This window comes from Podarcis melisellensis, assembly GCF_964234715.1.
Source record: "Podarcis melisellensis genome assembly, chromosome: 11".
In the NCBI taxonomy this organism is placed as follows: domain Eukaryota; kingdom Metazoa; phylum Chordata; class Lepidosauria; order Squamata; family Lacertidae; genus Podarcis; species Podarcis melisellensis.
Window position 1 is genome coordinate 809714 of NC_138543.1, and position 16311 is coordinate 826024.

Here is a 16311-nt window from a genome sequence, read left to right on the forward strand (position 1 = left end):
TGGGTCCCAGGTACATCAACCCTTCTAATAATGTGGATTCTATTGTATTTGTTTTTTGTTTTTTTTAAAAAACAAGACTATTACTCAGACACCATTCTCCATTGCAGACTGACATTTGCGATGAAAATTCAATGAGGCAGCAATTGTCTATTTTATATGAAAAGCCTGCAATGTGACTCTGAGGAGCAAATTTAGTCATTATGTTCAGTTACTATGTGAGCATGGCAAATGAGATCCCTCTTGAGCTAGCAATTACATTTTGACTAAGGTTATGAAACTGAAATGAAATTAAAAAGATCCACAGGGCCTAAAAGAACTTCTAATCTGCACTATTAAAAATATTACTGATGCCTGTGTTTTTAATAATACCATTTTGGCATGAGAGCGTTTGTACTAATCCTTTCTCCCTAGAAATTGAGCTTAGACTAATTAGAAAAAAAGAAGACACTAAATTTGCTACCGCAAAATATAATAACAGGGTCATACTTTGATCGTGTTTTTAATCAATGTGAGACTGTGTTTCTGGAAGAAAACCATTACATAAGAGGGATGTACAACAAATAAGCAAAAGAATAATACCACTCATCAGGAAACAGGTTGTGATTTTTGTTGGTAAAGTTGCACTCGCATGCCTAGGTATTATATTCATGTTCTGCTACAAAGACAATGATGCTGTACAGACGGACTGGTAATGCCACATCTGGAGTAAAGTGTCCAGTCTGGGGTGCCACATTTTAAGAAGGATATTGACAAAACAGAGTGTGTTCAGAGAACTGCAACTAGGATGGTGAATGGTCAGGAATCCCAGTTCTATAAAAAATTATTGAAAGAGCAGAGTATGTTGAATAAATATTATAATATAAAAAAATAGAAATTACTTGAAAGCAACTAAGGATTAAGAAGGTTGGTCAAGATTGAAACTTTCCTTGTCGGGCCGAATTGCTGCTGTAAAGATGAATGTATTGCCAAAAATGCTGTTTTTGTTTCAGACTTTACAGATTGTGGATAAAATGGAGTGTTTTGGGAGGTGGCAAAGAGACATTTCTAAATTTGTCTGGCAGGGCAAAAAGCCCAGAATTAAGTTTAAGATATTAACTGACGCTAAAGAAAGAGGGGGCTTTGCCCTGCCAGACTTAAAGTTGTACTATGAATCAGCAGATTTCTGCTGGTTGAAAGATTGGCTGCTTCTTGAAAACACTGATGTTTTGGATTTGGAAGGTTTTAACAATGCTTATGGATGGCATGCATATTTGAGGTATGACAAGGTTAAAAGTCACAAGGCTTTCAAGAACCATATTGTCAGGAAAGCAGTGTTTAATGTCTGGACAAAATATAAAGACTTATTGGAAAACAAGACCCCAAGGTGGTTATCACCAATGGAAGCTAAGGCCCGGAAAAGACTCAATATGGAGGCCAAATGGCCGAAATATTGGGAAATACTAGAAAAAGATGGAGATAATTAGAGGCTGCAGAGTTTGGAGAAACTAAAAGATAAAGTGCGAGATTGGTTACATTATGCTCAGATCAAAGAGGTTTTTAAGTTGGATAAAAAGATAGGATTCCAGGTGGAAAAATCAAAGTTGGAAACGGAATTGATAGAACCTAAGACTAAGGTACTTTCAAGAATGAATTTGCTGTTAAAATGGAATACACAAGATGAAACGGTCAAATCGGTTATGATAAAATGGGCACAGGACATTGGGTACAATATCATGTTTGCTGACTGGGAAAGGTTATGGACCACCGGTCTGAAATTTACGGCATGTAATGCCTTGAAAGAAAATATTATGAAAATGATATATAGGTGGTACATGACTCCAGTCAAGCTCGCAAAAATATACTATTTGTCTGATAATAAATGTTGGAAATGTAAAGAAACTGAAGGAACGTTCTTTCACCTCTGGTGGACCTGCCCTAGAGTTAAGGCTTTCTGGGAAATGATATATAACGAGTTGAAAAAGGTATTTAAGTATACCTTCCCTAAGAAACCAGAGGCCTTTCTTTTAGGCATCGTCGCCCAGAGGGTGTTAAAGAAGGACCGAACATTTTTTATGTATGCAACAACAGCAGCAAGGATACTTGCAGCAAGGATACAAATGCACAGGCGCGCGGGACAGCCGGGAGCGCAGACTGGGAGCCAGGTCCTAAAGCACGCCGGAGGCAGGGGGAAGAATCCGGGGACTCGTCAGCATCAGCATCAGAAGAGTCCAGAAAGGGCAACACCCCAGCGGGCAGAAGGACCCAGAGGAGAAAGGAGCAAAGGAGGAGGTGGAGCAAGGCTAGGGTCTTGAACTGGTGTCTGGGGGGAGGAGATTCAGACGGAGCTTCAGCGGTCTAGGGTTGAGACGTAGAGCTGCGCGCCGCGGCTTTGGAATCGAAACTGAACCTTAATAAAGACTTTTGTATATAACAAGAACTGGCGTTGGCCCTCTGTGAGCTGGGACCTTGGGCAGCTCTGACAGTAAGCTCCGTCTCCATCTAAAAAAACCTTCGCAGCGTGAGTTGGCACCGCGAGGGGCAAAACTTGGCGTTTTGCGAGCTCACGAAGATCGGCGAGGATGACTACAGAGCAACAGGTGGCAGCCCTGCAAGAAGCAGTCACGAGGCTGTCCATGGAAGTAGAAGCGTCCAGAAAGAGAGAGGAAGAAACTGCAGCGCGTTGCCAGGATCTGCAAATCAGGTGGGAAATTTTGAGGAAGGAGGGGCTGCCAGGACCCAAGCCGGAGGGAGTTGGACTCGGGAAGAGGGGAGGCAGCGTCGTATCCCACTTCAACGGGAATTTGCAGCAGTATCCTAACTTCAGGGCAGACATACTTTTTGCGCTCAATTTGCTTCAGAAAGACTTTAGAGATGAGGAGGAGAAAGTGGGGTTCATTATAACTCATCTGCATGGGGAAGCTAAATCGTGGCTGCGCAATTTGTGGCGTGAAAATGACCCCGCCCTCAAAGATTCAACAGCCTTTATCAAAGCGATGGACGCTTGTTTTCAATCAACAGTTGATGTGGATCTGGCCAGAAAGCAAATGCATGGGTTGCAACAAGGGAAAGCCACTGTGAGGCAATATCACTCACGATTTTTTGCGTTAGTAAATGCACTGGGCTGGGACAAGGACTCAGCAGCCGTCCGAGACCTGTTCTGGGAGGGGCTAAATGGGGCTGTGAAGGATGAAATTGCAAGGGGGGACAGACCCACCAGCACAGCAGAAGTAGTAAACAGAGCGCTGGCGATAGGAGTGCGTCTGGAAGAACGCCCTTGGAACAAAGATGACGGACGTTTGGGACGCACGCCAGCCAGATCAGCTCCTTTCCTGCCCAGAGAGCCAGCGCGCGCCCAGTCCACGCCTCCACTGGGAGGGGGAGAAGAGCCGATGGAGATAGGCGGTGCCAGGGCTCAGACAGCAACCAGAGCCCAAACACCAGGAGCAGTCAAGGCGAAGCCTCCTAGAGGAAGCAGGAAGTGCTACATCTGCGACAGTACACAGCACATGGCCAAAGAGTGTCCCCAGAGGCTCCAAAAGCACACTGCAGCCTCAGCAACAGTGAAAGAAGCAGTGCAGCCAGGGGAAAAGCTACAGGGAAACGACGAAGCCTGGTTGGAGGCAGAGGCACTGGGGCCCAGCCAGGCGAGTCAGTGAAGCAGTCCCCACAGATTTTACAGCCCACAGACCCACTCCCGCCCAAACCAGTGGTGCAACTCACTGCATCGCTCCAGATACCCAATGGACTCACTATGGAAGTGCCCATTACCATTGACTCTGGTAGTAATGCAGACTTTATAGGAGTGGATTTCATCAAGCAACTTCGCATAGCGCTCCTGCCAGCCACGATGCCCCTGAAAGTCGTCACGGTCGATGGAAGAGAATTGCTGGGGGGGCAGGTGGTCAAGCAAATGCCGCCGATGGTGATGCAAATTGGAAATCACCGGGAAGTCATCAGCTTCAATGTCACCCACCTGTCGGACACGCCTGTAGTATTGGGCATGAGTTGGCTGCACAGGCACAGCCCGGCATTGGCATGGTACCAGCGTCAATTAACCTTCGGCTCCTCCTACTGCACAGAACACTGCATCCTGACTAGCCCGGAGGGAGAGGGGGAAGAGGATGACCCGCAGCTACAATTAGGCACGCTGCAAGCAGTGCCTCACAAGTACGCAGTGTTTTTGGAGGTTTTCTGCGAGAAGGAAGCGGACAAGCTGCCTCCCCACAGGTCCTATGATTGCAAGATTGACCTCCTGCCGGGGGCGACGCTGCCGACCGGGAAACTGTATTCCATGTCTGAAGATGAACTGCAAGAACTCAGGGAGTTCATAGATCACAACTTGAAGCGCGGTTTCATCCAGGAGTCCAAAGCAGTGGGGGGCAGTCCCGTGTTTTTCGTGAAGAAAAAAGACACGAACCAACGGAGATTAGTTTGTGATTACAGGGTCATAAATTCGAGGACAAAGCCCACGGCATTCCCCATGCCCAAGATCGATGACCTACTCGCGACGGTGAGGAAGGGACGCATCTTCACCAAGTTGGATCTTCGGGGGGTGTACAACCTCATACGTGTGCGAGAGGGCGACGAGTGGAAGACGGCCATGTTTACGCCCTTGGGCGCCTACGGATACAAAGTTATGCCATTTGGTTTACAAAATGGCTCCCATTGTTTTCAAGCTTTCATGCACCACGTCTTAGCGGGACTCCTTTACAAGAAGTGCGTCTGCTTCCTGGACGACATCCTGATTTTTTCGGAATCGAAGGAGGCTCACGAGAGGGACGTCAAGGAGGTCCTGCAAAGACTACGGGAGCACAGACTTTACGCCAAACTGGAGAAGTGCCAGTTTGACGTGACGGAGGTGGATTTCCTGGGCTACAAGCTGTCCGACAAGGGACTCGCCATGGACAACACCAAGGTCCGCTCGGTGTTGGACTGGAAGAGCCCGCGCAATCGGAAGGAGGTCCAGAAGTTCGTCGGCTTCGCCAACTTTTATCCCAAGTTCATCAAGGGGTTCGCGATGGAGACGGCAGCCATCACGGACACCCTCAGCTCCAAGAAGAAGAAGTTCACCTGGACGGACCAGGCGGAACAGTCCTTTCAGAGACTCAAGCGTCTCTTCGCGTCCGAAGAACAGCTGCTACACGTCAACCCCAGCAAACCAATAAGGGTTGAGACGGACGCCTCGGACAGAGCGGTGGGGGCGGTCCTGTTGCAACAAGATCCGCAAGGGGACTGGAGGCCGTACGCATTCTACTCCCGAAAACTCAGCAAGTCGGAACAGAACTACACCATCTGGGACAAGGAGTTGCTGGCCATTCATGCAGCCTTCAAAGCGTGGCGGCACTTCCTGAACCAGAGACACATCCGCTGGGCAGAGTTCTTCGCGGATTTCAACTTCAGGATAGAATACATCCCGGGAGGCAACAACGTCATGGCGGATGCGCTATCCAGGAAGCCGCAGTATCTCGAGGAAGCGGCACCGGTGGCAGCCAAACACATTTTCGCACCGGAAGCGTGGGCGTGCGCTTCGGCCACCGTGGACCTGGACGCCGTACGTCGCGCGCTGCAGACGGATTCCTTCGCATGATCCAAGATGGAGGAGGTGCGGAGAGGCACAGCGAAGGACGACGAGTTCCAGATACGTGACGGACTGCTCATCCGCAGATACGTTCCAGATACGTGACGGACTGCTCTACGTGCCGGGGGAACAACCTCCGCGCGAAAAAGTGCTGCAGCAGTTACACGACGCACCCAGCGCCGGGCACTTCGGCAAGGACAAGACGGCGGAATTAGTAGCCAGAGACTTTTGGTGGCCCAAGATGAGGGGAGAAGTCGCGGATTACGTCACGAGGTGCGACACATGCCAAAGGGCCAAACCAGTACACAGGCCACTGGCGGGATTGTTGGAACCGCTACAGACGCCTCTCGAGCCGTGGGAGAAAGTGGCCCTGGACTTTGTCACAGATCTGCCCAGCTCGCGAGGCAAGACAGCGGTGCTAGTTGTCGTGGACCTGTTCACCAAGATGCCGCACTTCATTCCTTGCGCGAAGGTGGCCACGGCGGAACAGACAGCCAAGCTGTTCATAGACCACGTTTTCAAGGTTCACGGCTTGCCGCAGTCCATCTTGTCCGACCGGGGTCGCCAATTCATCTCGAGCTTCTGGCAGAAGCTGCTGGGCATCCTGAACGTCAAGATCAACTTAGCATCGGCAAGACATCCGCAAACCAACGGACAAGCGGAGAGGGTCAACGCCATCATGCAGCAGTACCTGCAATGCTACGCGAATCAACAGCCCTCGACCTGGGTGGACTACCTACCGCTAGCCGAGTTTGCCTACAACAACACGAAGCACGTATCCACAGGGGTGACACCGTTCTTCGCCAACAATGGACGACATCCCAGAACCTTCCCGGGGTTAGAGAAGATGGGGGAGGGGGAGACACAGGGAGCAGAGGCTTGGGCAGAGGAATTGCGGGAGGTCCACGAGCAGCTCCGAAGGCATTTAGAACGGGCAAAGCAAGCATACAAGGTGCAGGCAGACAGGCACAGGAGAGTCGGGGAAGACATACGGGTAGGGGACTGGGTCTGGTTAGCAGCCCAGGCAGTGCCAGCCAGGACATTAGCTAAGAAGAAGCTCAGACACAAACAGCTAGGACCTTACCAAGTCGAGGCACAAATCAATCCGGTAGCCTTCAGGTTGACACTCCCGGAGGGTTCTAGAATGCACCCGGTCTTTCATAGATCAGTGCTTACACCCTACAAGGAACCCCACAGGTTCCAGGCGCCAGTAAACGTACCAGAACCACCCCGCAGATCGCCAACAGGGGGAGGGTCGCCGAGAGCAGGGCCACTCAACGAGGTCACGGAGATTTTGGACTCGAGATGGGGGGAAGAGGGGGTTGAGTATCTCCTCGCCAGGGAAGGTACCCCGGCCAGCGCCAACAGCTGGGTGCCGTACTATGCGGTGGAGGAGCACTACCTCAAGGACGAGTTCCATGCACTCTTCCCACACAGACCTATGCCGGCAGATTATTTCGATGAATATCTTTTCACACCCACACTTTCAGCCAGCACGTTCCAGGGGTTCTCATCAGACGAGGAACCAGCACCCGACACACGTTCCCTGGAGGGATCACTCTCGGGGCCTGCCACAGACCGCTCTTATTGGTGGGACAATCAACCGGAGGTGGGGTGGAGCAGGGAGTGGCTGAAGGGGCCTTGGCAGGCAGCATCCCCCGAGGCGACCGGGGGGGAGACAGACATGACGTGTTGGGGGAGGACGCTGGGTTCGAGCACAGCTGCAGAGAGATGGAAGCAGAGGAGATCGACGTTGACGAGCCCATTCCGGACTGGCCGACCCCAACCAGCCGGATGCACATCGGAGCGGAGGAACTGTATCCCGCACTCACCCCCACAACACTGGAGCACCTGGAACCCGCACCCGAGGAGGAGGGGGGAAGGGGGGGCTTCGAAGGGGGGATGGATGTCAGGGGTTCAGGAGTGGAGGCACAGGGGAAGGAGGAAGCGGAGAGCAGTGTAGGTGAGGGCAGTGTAGGTGAGGAAGACAGTGGGGCAAGAGATTCCATGAGTCTGTCCAGTGAGTCGGAAGATTCACAGAAGGGGGCACCCATAGCCAGAGCAAGGGGGTTCCCGGGAGGGAGGCACCAGGAGCAAGGAACCAGCGGTGACTCCCAAAGCAGCAGCTGGAGATCGGGACCAGTTTCCCCACCAGAGCATAGCGGGGGGGAAGAGTCCCAGGTGTCAGGACCGGTTTCCACTCCAGGGGAAAGAGAAGATGAGTCAGGGCTGACCACGCCCCTGTCGCTGAGTGAGGGAATAGAGGGGAAGTCAGATCCAGTTAGCCCTCCCGAAGGAGGAAGCAGTGAAAGGAGCAGTGTAACGGTCAGGAGGAAGGTTACCGGCTGGGAGCGCGCGCCAAGTTCAAATGCACAGGCGCGCGGGACAGCCGGGAGCGCAGACTGGGAGCCAGGTCCTAAAGCACGCCGGAGGCAGGGGGAAGAATCCGGGGACTCATCAGCATCAGCATCAGAAGAGTCCAGAAAGGGCAACACCCCAGCGGGCAGAAGGACCCAGAGGAGAAAGGAGCAAAGGAGGAGGTGGAGCAAGGCTAGGGTCTTGAACTGGTGTCTGGGGGGAGGAGATTCAGACGGAGCTTCAGCGGTCTAGGGTTGAGACGTAGAGCTGCGCGCCGCGGCTTTGGAATCGAAACTGAACCTTAATAAAGACTTTTGTATATAACAAGAACTGGCGTTGGCCCTCTGTGAGCTGGGACCTTGGGCAGCTCTGACAGTGTCCTTCTTGAACTGTGGTGCCCAGAACTGGACACAGTACTCCAGGTGAGGTCTGAACAGAGCAGAATACAGTGGCACTATTACTTCCCTTGATCTAGATGCTATACTCCTATTGATGCAGCCCAGAATTGCATTGGCTTTTTTAGCTGCCGCGTCACACTGTTGGCTCACGTCAAGTTTGTGGTCAACCAAGACTCTAGATCCTTTTCACATGTACTGCTCTCAAGCCAGGTGTTACCCATCTTGTATTTGTGCCTCTCATTTTTTTTTGCCCAAGTGCAATACTTTACATTTCTCCCTGTTAAAATTCATCTTGTTTGTTTGGGCCCAGTTCTATAATCTGTCAAGGTCGTTTTGAAGTGTGATCCTGTCCTCTGGGGTGTTAGCCACCCCTCCCAGTTTGGTGTCATCTGCAAATTTGATCAGGATGCCCTTGAGTCCATCATCCAAGTCGTTGATAAAGATGTTGAATAAGACCAGGCCCAAGACAGAACCCTGTGGCACCCCACTAGTCACTCTTCTCCAGCATGAAGAGGAACCATTGATGAGCACCCTTTGGGTTCGGTCAGTCAGCCAGTTACAAATCCACTGAGTGGTAGCATAGTCAAGACCGCATTTTACCAGCTTCTTTACAAGAATATCATGGGGCACCTTGTCAAATGCCTTGCTGAAATCAAGGTAGGCTACATCCACTGCGTTCCCTTCATCTACCAGGGTTGTAATTCTGTCAAAAAACGAGATCAGGTTAGTCTGACATGACTTATTTTTCAGAAATCCATGCTGACTATTGGTGATCACAGCATTCCTTTCTAGGTGCTCACAGACTGTTTGCTTAATGATCTGCTCCAGAATCTTCCCTGGTATTGATGTCAGACTGACTGGGCGGTAATTATTTGGGTCCTCTCTTTTCCCCTTTTTGAAAATAGGGACAACATTTGCCCTCCTCCAGTCTGCCAGGACTTCGCCTGTTCTCCAGGAATTCTCAAAGATGACTGCCAGTGGTTCTGAGATCACATCTGCCAGTTCTTTTAATACTCTTGGATGCAGTTCATCTGGCCCTGGAGACTTGAATACATCTAAACTAGCCAAGTATTCTTGTACTATCTCCTTAGTTATTCTGGGCTGTGTTTCCTCTGCTGAATCATTTGCTCCAAATTCTTCAGGTCGGGCATTGTTTTCTTTATTGGAGAAGACTGAGGCAAAGAAGGCATTGAGGAGTTCAGCCCTTTCTGTGTCCCCTGTTTGCATTTCACCATCTTCTCCTCTGAGTGACCCCACTGTTTCTTTGTTCTTCCTTTTGCTACAAACATACCCATAAAAGCCTTCTTTGTTGCTTTTAACCTCTCTAGCAAGCCTGAGTTCATTCCGTGCTTTAGCTTTTCTGACTTTGTGTCTACACATGCTGGCTATTTGTTTGAATTCCTATTTGGTGGTTTCCCCCCTTTTCCATTTTTTGTACACATCCTTTTTTAATCTTAACTCAGTTAAAAGTTCTTTAGATAGCCACCCTGGCTTCTTTAGGCACCTTCCATGTTTCCGTCTCATTGGTATTGCCTGAAGTTGTGCTTTTACTATCTCCCTCTTAACAAACTCCCAGCCATCATGAACTCCCTTTCCTTTTAGTATTACTGTCCATGGGATCTCACCCAGCACTTCCCTAAGTTTTATGAAGTCTGCTTTCTTAAAGTTAAGAAATTGAGTCCTAGTATGCTTGGCTGCTCCTTTCCGCTGTATAGTAAACTTCAGAAGAGCATGGTCACTCGTGCCTAATGATCCTTCCACTTCTACCCCACTAACCAGGTCATCAACATTGGTTAGGACCAGATCTAAAATGGCCGTTCCTCTTGTTGCTTCTCCCACTTTCTGGACAATGAAGTTGTCTGCAAGGCCAGTGAGGAATCTGTTTGACCTTATGCTCTTGGCTGAGTTTGACATGATAGTGGTCTTCAGATGGAAAAGACCTGTTCTCTGTCTGTGGTCCATTCTTGTCCTAACTGGGCCTAGTTGGGAGACTGGAACCTCAAGGATCTGTATGGCTCTAGGGAAGGGAAGGCTGTCCTGATCTGAAATTGGGAGAGGAAATATGAAGGGGGCAGGGGGCAGAGACTGAGGGGGCAAGGTGGGTTAAAACATGGACTCTTAGCCTTCTCATAAACAGAAATGTTCTTTAAAAATTGATTGCAGAAAATATATCACATAAGATTCATTTAACACCCTGTGCGTTTTCCAAGAAATGTTAGAATTAACTTGGGTTATAGAATTAGCAGGAAGTATCACTGAAGGCAAATACAGCCTGATAAGAGAATCATAATTCTTCTCTCATTATTTCTATTGTGATACCAAAAACATCTCTGCCCATAAAGCATTACTGGAGATGGATGCTCCAACACAAACAAAACCACCTGCTTCTTAAATTTACTTCCTGAAAAAAATGAGTCCACAGTTTGTACGTGTTTGAAATAGGGCAAAATTGGGTTAACTCTCCAAATAGCTCAGAACAAATATTTTAAACAATAAAACCAATGTACATATAATTTGAACAGTCATAACAATAAAATAAAAATATAATTAAAATGAGGCAAGAATTCTAAAACCACTTTCCCAACTTAAAACTACAGAGATAATAATTAAATAAAAGCTCTCCAAAAGAGAATCATTTTTACTTGCCTTCTAAAGATCTACCAGAAGGAAGAGAGATTAATCACCCAGGTTACACTCTGTGCCCTGTCCTATGTGGCCTAGAAACATAGATATGTATCCCAGATCACCTTTACTGGTGAGTTTCACTGAAGCTGCTAGTTAGCACTTACTCACAAGTAAGGAAACAGAACATTGCAACCTTATATGTCAATCCTTATGGCCACAATGACATTGATTTCAATATAAAAAAATTCCTTCCAGTAACACCTTAGAGACCAACTAAGTTTGTTATTGGTATGAGCATCCATTATTGGTGTGTGCATCCACACTTCTTCAGATACACACATTGATTTCAATGGCAGAGTCGTGTCATACTTGCTAAAGAAACTGGGAAAACAAATGTATTACCTGGTCTGACTCCATATATCTCTGCATAGATATCCGCCTGTTTAAATTAGGCGATGTTTTATTACAGCTATCATTACTGATGAGTCAGTATGTGGAGGGAAAAGGCACATGAAGATGGCCAGCAAGAACCTCAGAGAGTATTTTTATCTACTTATTTAATACTTTTTAGACATTGCTTCATCAGGGATCCAAAGTTCTTAAACTTCTCACCAATAAGGAATACCCTGAGCTCTGCATAAGATTTTGAAACTGACGGCCATATTTGAAAGTGGGAAGGCCTATTCCCCTTTCAGCTTTTTGTCCTTCTTAGCTAGTATTGCCCTTGCTATGAGTGAGAGGCATATGTCTTCCCAAACTGATGCTAAGGCAAAAACTAGCATGGCATTATAATAACGCTTGCAGAAAGTAAAAACTGCTCTCACACAGAAGAGAAACTGTTTCAGATGTCATCAGCTAAAGGATAATAGACCAGCATCTTTTAGCTAGACTGATACCAGCTTTACCTTATTAAACACTAGGTGTGAAGCAAAAAGGATGACTCATGCTAAAGACATCAATGCTCAGTTATACACCTGGCCATTAAGAGACTGGAAGAAGACAAGACAACCTTAATTGTGTCTACTCAGAAGTAAATCCTATTGAGTTATTCACAAATATGTGAGATTAGTAGGGTTGGGGGAAATTGATTCAGTTTGCATTTAAAGGTAAACCTCAGCCTACAGAATTCACACATTCTGAAATGATATGAGAACAGAAATGGAGCCATTCAAAATGTGCAGTTTTCTGAATGTTGCAATGCAGTTCTCCAGCCGGGTAATGTACACAAAAACCCATATACTAAGGTAAAGTGTGCATGCAAACATATATAATAGCTAAATTTACATACATAAATTTGTATATGATGACAAATTCACCTCAAAATGCTGATGAATATTAATGTGGACTTTTAAAAAAATTCACAAACCAATATAGAAATGTGGAGAACTAAACTCAAGAGTGGAAAAATGAGAAACTGAGCAAAACTGAAATTGGCATGTTCAGCCACCCCTGGTAAGGAGTGCAGCCTTATTCTTTATTTTGGGGTAGTCGTTTTGGTGCAGGTAGCCAATGGCAGCTTTGTGCTAGGGGAAGGTCTTCAGGCAGGATGCTTGATTTTCAATCATTATCCCTCCCCACAGCCATTCTCCCCACAAAAATTTATACTGAGAATTGAAGAAAATTCTGGCACAGTGTGGGATGTTATAACACAGAGGGCTGTAATTTGGCATTTTATCCATTAAACACATGGTTAAATTGGCATGTTTTATTTTTGTCATCTTTTAATTATTACTTTAAGATTTATTCAGAATGCTTTTTTTCATGAACAAGTATTGTTAATTTCATTTGTAACTAATCCTTTGTGCTTTGCAGCATTGTAATCAGCTTTTTATAGTGTTGCAATGTATCTTTCTCACACCATAAGAAGAGTATTCCTACTCTGGATTCCTGCAAGTCCACCAGCCATCCTTGCTCTTTTCCTCCTCCAGGATCAACTGTAAAAGGGATCAAATAGGCCAGTGCACTCTCCTGCCTCTCCGGTTTTCATTTTTTTGTTTCCAACTAATACCATATTGGCCCGAATATAAGCCGCACTTTCCCCCAAATTCGGACTTTGAAAAGTTGAAGTGCATCTTATATTTGGAACCGAGCGCTGTGCGCCCGCCTCCCGGCATGACCGCCCTGAACGGGGGACGGGGGGGGGGCTGCCGCTTGGTGTCCCGCTTGGCAGCTTGGGGAGGGAGTGCCGGGAGGCAGGCCGCACCCGCAAATAAGCCTTGAAATTTAAAGGTGTGGCTTATTTGCGGGTGTGTCTTATATTCAGACCAATATGGTACTCAGTATTGCATGGTTCCTGGAAGCAACTGGGCATGTTTAATTGTCATTGGGCTGGTTTTGACGGAAGTGACCCTTTTGCTTTGTACTTCTGCATAGCTCAGGATTCAACCGAGAATGCTGATACATACACACACCCCTTTTTATTTTTAAGCTGCCCTGTTTGGGCTCTGATCTTGTCAGCACTCAGCCACCTAAGTCACCATGAGGAAATTATTTGAAGCTTTTATTTTGGCCTGACATCTGATTCAGGGGTGTTGGGGAAAAGCTGATACTGGAACGAGGAGCCAACACTTCCCCTTCCCCACCTCACCTGAAAGTTGTTTGTCTCACCCATCTAAGCCACTGGAACTTATTTGCCCATAAGCACTTAACTGGTCTAAGACCTTATTGGAATAAAGCTTCCTTAAGTGGCATATGGGCATCCAGACGGCAGGCGGGTGGAGGGCTGCGGGGGCACAAATAAGTAGATGCCTCCGTCTTAAGAGAGATGGTTGGGCTTGGTGGCTTTTATGCTTCTTCCAACTCTAGAATACTTCTAGAGTTAGAAACTATTTGGAATGGTCAGGAATTTTGACTACCAATCAGAATAGGCAAAGGCTCCAGACAGTGCCCAGATAAATCTTTTAAAAGACTCTTGCAGGCCACCATTTGCAACTGGAATCTCATTCCCCTTGCTTCCATAGGACCTGTTCGTTCTATTTTATTGCTATGGCTAGTGGCTAATGCAAATAAAGTTTCTATGTATAGGTCCTGCTCATCTGCAGGGAGACCCAGGTACACTTCATAGCTCCATGGGAACCACATGGCCATCATTTCATCTTGTGCTGCTCCTGTAGCATTTGAAGGGCCCTTCCCATGTAATCACCATCCCAAAGGGCATAAGGAGGGAAGGGAAAAGGTGACGTTCGCTGTTCTTTCCCTTGCTGCTCCTTGAAGTGGTACAGGGGGTTGAAGAAGTCCCATCAAATAAGTGGCTCTGCTCCAGAGAAAGTAGGCTACTGATTGCAGCCATAGGTTTCCTGGCTAAATTTTCAAACAGCCTTTGTAGTCTAATGGAATGACAGACATAAATGTTTTCAAAGCCTTGGGCATGTGCCTCAGCATCTTAAAATAAGGCTGTTGTTTTCTAAGGATGAATGTAACAAGAGAAGGAAGCCCTAAGGAACGCCTATTTGGCCTATAGAAACGCTGGATTAAGCTACTTACCTCAATCTTATTTCAAAATCAAAAAAGAGTACAAAGCCCTTTTGGCCTCAAAAAAAGGCAGTCCGAACAAAATTCCTGGTCCCTACTATTGAATGCCTCACTAAACAATGAAACTAAACTCTTTTGGCAACTGGTCTCCGACTCAATGAGAAATAGCTCCTCAGCCCCCAGCTGTGTCATTCCAGCTCAGGTTTGGGAGAACCACTTCAGAAATATATTTATGGAAAATCCAAACCTCCCTTCCAGTTTACAGGAGGATGACAGGGTACAATTGTCACTGCTCCCTAATTGGAGGCCGGTAACTGTGGAGGAAGTCCATACATTAATTGGGAAGCTGAAGAGCGGAAAGGCTCCGGGGAAAGACTTTATCCCAGCTGAGGTGATTACATCAAACCAGCACTGGTGGGCCCCGCTTCTGGCAGCACTCTTTACGGTAGTAAATAACTCTGGTAAGGTACCATATAGCTGGAAACATGCTATAGTAGTCCCAATCTTTAAGAGAGGCCACCCAAATGTACCTTCCAATTATAGGCCTATTAGCCTGCTCTCAATAATTGGGAAACTATATGCCCATTTCCTCAGTAGCAAATTGACAACTTTTCTAAATGAACATAATATACTATCTGAAGCCCAGGCAGCTTTCCGTGAGAATCATTCAACAACAGACCACTGTCTAATGCTGTCCTTCCTAGCTGAGAAGTATACCAGACACCTACAGGGTAAACTCTTCGTGGCCTTTATGGACCTGAAATCAGCATTTGACTCCATCCCCAGATCCCAGCTATGGTCCAAATTGAGTCTGATCTTGCAGGACAAACGACTTCTCTTTCTTATAAAAGCCCTGTACAATGGAACCAAACTGCAGGTCCGATGCGGTCGACAGGGACAGCTATCGAACAGCATCGAGATGACTAGGGGGGTGAGACAGGGTTGTATTTTGGCCCCCACATTGTTCTGCCTATTCCTAAATGACCTAGAAGAGAACTTAATGGACCCAGATGGACACATTCCAAAAATAGGAATGAGAAGGACCCCTTTGTTGTTGTATGCTGATGACGCAGCCATTATCTCGCGTTCCAGGCCGGGCTTGAATTATCTGTTGAGGAAATTTTCTGATTACTGTTCTGGAAATGGTTTATCCATTAATTATGAAAAATCTAAAATCTTAGTCTTCGAAAGAAGATTCTCCCAGTCTAAATGGGTGCTGGATGGCCATAACCTCGAACAGGTAAAATACTTCAGTTACCTAGAGCTCACATTCCATCATACAAGATCTTGGAAGCACCATTGGCAAACCTCCCTTCAAAAGGCGGAGATTACAAAGCTAGCCATACATAAATTCTTCTTCACAAAGGGCGGCAAATATGTTCCAGCAGCCTTAAGGGTTTTCAACGCAAAGCCCGTTTCCCAACTCCTGTATGCAGCAAATGTCTGGCATAATGGGGACCTGCCAAAGCTAGATGGCTTTCAGGCAAAATTTATACGATCTCTGCTGCAGGTACCTAACTGCGTCCCCAACTCCGTACTTCTGTTGGAAGCTGGTGAATGCCCAATTTCAGCTAGAGCATGGTGGGCTGCCCTAAGACATTGGCTCAGGATTTCAGTGTTTAATCTAGGGAAGGGTCTGTACCAACATATCACCAATGAGGAATTTGTCAGCAAATGGCAGAAAACCATGGCTAAAAAAGCCACCTCTATTGGTCTGTCTCTCCCCCAACTGTATTACCTGGGCTATGAAGGCGCCCAAAAGGCTTTAAAGCAAAGATTATGGGACAATGCACACAGTGACTTGCGATCTCGGTCACACGCAGTCTGTAGTCCACTGGCAGCAGGAGTTCAATATGGGTATGTCTTTAACACCTTACATCAAAAACCTGACAGTACCTAACT

General features: G+C 47.2%; 1 long non-coding RNA gene across 1 annotated transcript; it reads right to left on the reverse strand.

The window, feature by feature from the left end:
- Window positions 1-480: 480 nt before the first annotated feature.
- Window positions 481-12761, reverse strand: LOC309380738. The gene is made up of 2 exons (XR_014173094.1): window positions 11341-12761; window positions 481-810 (listed from the first exon to the last, which is right to left on the reverse strand). It is a non-coding gene; the product is annotated as an uncharacterized lncRNA (long non-coding RNA).
- Between the last annotated feature and the right edge of the window lie 3550 nt (window positions 12762-16311).